The following is a 5064-nucleotide window of genomic DNA, read 5'->3' on the forward strand; positions in this document are numbered from 1 at the left end:
TGTATATTATCAATTTGAAGGTGCATTTAAATAATATTTACTTACATTTTAATATGTTGATATATACTCATATATAAATATCAAAAAAAAAAAAAAAAAAAAATGGAAATTGTGTAAAGCAATATAAATTTAAAAAAATGTATAAAAATTATGTATATTTATATATAAAATTTTTTAAGTATACTTAATTTATTTTTTTTATGAAAAAAATATATATGTTGTTTTATATGTATATATTTATAAAGAAAGAAATACTAGTAAAAAATACATGTTAAAAAAAAAAAAAAATATACCGTATTTTACATTCTCCAATATGTTAGTAACACAATGAAAAAAGAAAAAATTAAGGAATAATTATTATATATTTTTTACATATATTAGAGCGTTTATTAAAAAATAACTATTTTTGTTTTTTGTATTTTATTATGAATTGATTTATACATATGTAGATAGCGAAATACTTACAATTTTTTTTTCTTTTATGATGAATTATACTAGGTAGCTAGCTAAAATAATAACTGAAAAAAAGGGGAAAAAAAAAAAAAAATAATAATAAAATAAAAAAAATAAAAAAATAATAAATTTTTGAATTAATAATGTTAAAAAATTATTTGTATTTATGCAAAAAAGTAAGATTTATAAAAGGTAGTAAAAGTTGTTTATATATATATATATATATATTTACTTAAAATTGGACAAAATTTTATTTTGAAAGTGTTATATGAATATACAATATAAATTAAATATTGAGGCATAACGTTAAAAGGATTTATAATTTATGCAAATATATATATATATATATATATATATATTATATTTTTGTATATAGGTACAAAATATTTATGTATGCATATAAGGGATGTAAAATTATTGGTGCGCATATTTTAGCATGGTGATACATTCAAAAATTGTTTCTTTAAGAAATAAATGTACAAAAAAATTAATTTTTATTAAGAAAAAAATTAAATTTTAAATAAATAAACATGATTGGTGCTGTGAAATGTTTTGTGAAAAAAGAGGAGAAACATCAGGTAGTTAATAACTTGTGTTTCGAAAAAATTATTAATATATATCAAAATGAGAAAAATAAAAAAAAAATAAGGATTTTTAATTTTTTGTTTTAATTTGTTTGCTTTTTTTTTTATATTTAATAAAACACTCTTTTGTTCATAAGGAAGAATTTTCCTTTTTCATTAAAAGTTTCTTTTCTTTTTGGAATGTTTTATAAGAGAGAATATTTTTATGAAATAAAATAATCAGCATTATATATATATGTATTTATATTATATAATAAATTGTAAAAGCTGATAATATGTTATAGTACATATCATATTTATATATAAAATTAAAATTTTTATATTAAATTAAAAAGTGAATAATATGTTATGTTTTTTAACAAACAAAACATATATAATAATACAACGAAACAATTAAATGCACGAATAGACCATGCCACTAAAAATTTTATTTTCCTATAGAAATTAATATTTTGGGGAAATATATGTAACAAAGAAACTTTTGAAAAGAAATGTTTAACACACACATAAACACATAAAGTACTGTTAATATGATATATATTTATATTATTATTAATATGTATATTAATCAAGTGAAATAGATACAAAGTTTTTTATATATTTATATATATTATTAATGTGTACAATATTTTTATATGAATGTATATATATATATATATATATATATATTTTATATTGCTGTTTTAAGAGATAAGTTGTTTATTTTTTTATATATTATAAATATTATATATTTCATTATATATTTCATGAAATTATTGCTAAATTTTTAATATTTACACATAATTGTAATTTTTATTATATAATTTATTTGTTTGTTTTGATATCATATAAAAAAGAATACACACGTCACAGTGTTCTTTATATATAATACATTATTTATATATAAGTTTTGTTTTGTTTTAATATAAGAAAAAAGCACACGTCGCAGTGTTTTTATAATATAATATGTACATATTTGTTTTGTTTTGTTGTAATAAAAAAAAAAAAAGCACACAGTCACAGTGTTTTTATAATATAATATAATATTTACATATTTGTTTTGTTTTGTTTGTTTTAATGTAAGAAAAAAACACACGTCACAGTGTTTTTATAATATAATATTTACATATTTATTTTGTTTGTTTTGATATCATATAAAAAAGAATACACACGTCACAGTGTTCCTTATATATAATACATTATTTATATATAAGTTTTGTTTTGTTTTAATATAAGAAAAAAGCACACGTCGCAGTGTTTTTATAATATAATATGTACATATTTATTTTGTTTGTTTTGATATCATATAAAAAAGAATACACACGTCACAGTGTTCTTTATATAATACATTATTTATATATTTGTTTTGTTTTGTTTGTTTTAATATAAGAAAAAAGCACACGTCGCAGTGTTTTTACAATATAATATTTACATATTTGTTTTGTTGTAATATAAAAAAAAACACACGTCACAGTGTTTTTACAATATAATATTTACATATTTGTTTGTTTTGATGTAATATAAAAAAGCACACGTCACAGTGTTTTTTATTTAATGTATTATTTACATATTTGTTTTGTTTTGTTGTAATATAAAAAAAAAAGCACACAGTCATAGTGTTTTTATAATATAATATTTACATATTTGTTTTGTTTTATAAAGCACTTGTTTTATTTTAATGTTGTTTTATTGGTTAATATTATTTTATTTTTAATATATTATACGTTTTGAATATATGATAATCAATTATTAATTATTTCCATATAGATATAATTTTTTCTTTTTTTTTTGATTAATAGTCAATTTTTATTGTGTTTTAAATTAGTGTGTTTAGCTTTTGACACTTTTTATGTGTGTGTGTGTGTGATTTTGGGTGTAAGAATAATATTTAGTTCATACTATTTTATTAAAAAAACATATATATATCTACTCACTATATAAAGAAAATGACTTTCTCGAAGGTTTATTTTTATAATATAACCAAAACGTGTAAATATGATTAGAATTATAATAATTTGAAAGATTTAAATTTTTTTTTAAAAGTTTGGATTAAGTAGAATAGATATTATTAATATGTAAATCAATTTTTTTTTTTTTTTATATAACATTTTCATGTTAATTTTGGAAAACGTTATTTTTCTATTTCATATTACACAAAATACAGTTTTGGTTAGCAAAAATGTTATATAAATATCTGGGTTTTGAAACGTACAGAAGTATTTTGTAGTGGGAGAGAGAAAGGTAATATATGAATATGGTGGTACTTTAACGTTTTGGTGTAACGCTCCTGTGGTGAATAGAGTTATTGGTTTCAACAATAGTAAAAAGATTCGTACAGAGATCACATATATTTATATATAGTGGTCTGAATTATCTCTAACACTATTTGATTATTATTCTGTGTATACATTTGGTAGATTCCCTCCGTATACTTAAGTATGTATTGAAAGAAAAGGCTTAATATCAAAACGATTGATAGTATAAAAAGTGAAATACTTTTATATAAATATATAATATATACATATCAATAAATACATATATAAAAAATATATATATATATATATATGTATATGTTTTGTGTCGAATTGTATTCTTTACAATATGTACTTTAAGTTATATGCAAAATCACAAGTATCATTTGATATATGCAACATGTAATAGTCAGCAGATGACGGATAAAAAAAAAATTATGAAAACTGTAAGTATTGTTATGGGTCTAACAGCACCTGCACTGTTGGGGGATCTTATTGTTATTGCTACAATCTGAAAAATGTTCCCATTTTAAGGACAAAATCTCCTTACTATGAAGAGAATTGCCTTCAGCAACAAGGATCAACTACTATATTTGTCATTGTGAAGGTATCGTTTCATCGTAATAAGTATCAAACATTGATTAGGAATGAAACTCTTAAAGTAATAAATTATCATTACTATTTTGAGTTCTTCTAATCTTTTAGGAATACTTATTGAATGCAAATTGATTTTCTGCGTAGCACTGCTCAAATATTATTAGAAATTCGCGAAGCTCGGTAGTAAAATAGTATGAACAAGGTAGAAAATGCATTCAAAGTTATCACACACACATATATAAAAACAAACAAACAAAAAAAAACAAACAAAAAAAAACAAACAAAAAAAAACAAACAAAAAAAAACAAACAAAAAAGAAACATTTGTCATGTATATATATATATATATTAATTTTTTTTATTTGTTTGTCGTTTTTTAATATTTTATTACTTATAATTAGTTATATTATTAATTTTTTAAATAATTTCATGATAAAAATAAATTGTAAATTGTTATGTATGAATAATAAAATGATTACGTATTATATATTAAATATATATTTGATTTATACATATTTGATTGTGTATTTTTGTATTTGTGTGTTTTTGGATGTGTGTGTTTATTTCATTTGTGATTGTGTGTGTGTTATAGTGTTGCATATAAAAAATTACAGGACCCGATGTACCTATTAGGAAAATGAATATGTTGTTAAAGATTTGTATTTATATTATGAACAAATAATATAAGGGTATAATACATTTTGCTTTAGAAAGAATAAAATGGATTATGGGATAAGGAATGTGAATTATATGATGCGGAGGAGATATGTATGAATAAATAATTGTAATATGAACGAATATATATACAATTATAGATATATATGAATGGCAATAAGTTGCACTTAATGAGGTATATAGTTTAATATTCATTATTAATAAAACAGAAGGATATTTATAAGGCATATTAATATTATATGTTACAATATATATGAAGAAAGTGATATGATGAAGGGCATATCTATTTACTGGATGGATGAAGATATATGAAGGACGAATTTGGAAGGATGTGTATATTTCTCTTAAAGGAAAATTATTATCTTGGAATCTAAACATATTGATCAGAAATTTTTTATTTTACATTGGCGAATGTATTTTACCCCAAAGGATTTTATTTTGCATAATAAATAGTGGAACCTAACAAAATATGCATATATATATATATATATTTATTTATTTACATTTACATTTATATTTATATTT

General features: G+C 19.7%; 1 non-coding gene across 1 annotated transcript; it reads left to right on the plus strand.

Annotated features, from left to right (window-relative positions):
- The first annotated feature begins 1001 nt into the window (after window positions 1–1001).
- PRSY57_1477900 lies at window positions 1002–5002 on the plus strand. The gene has a single exon (XR_002204104.1). It is a non-coding gene (non-coding RNA).
- The last annotated feature ends 62 nt before the right edge of the window (window positions 5003–5064 follow it).

Source organism: Plasmodium reichenowi, chromosome 14 (genome assembly GCF_001601855.1).
Source record: "Plasmodium reichenowi strain SY57 chromosome 14, whole genome shotgun sequence".
NCBI classification, from domain to species: Eukaryota; Apicomplexa; class Aconoidasida; order Haemosporida; family Plasmodiidae; genus Plasmodium; species Plasmodium reichenowi.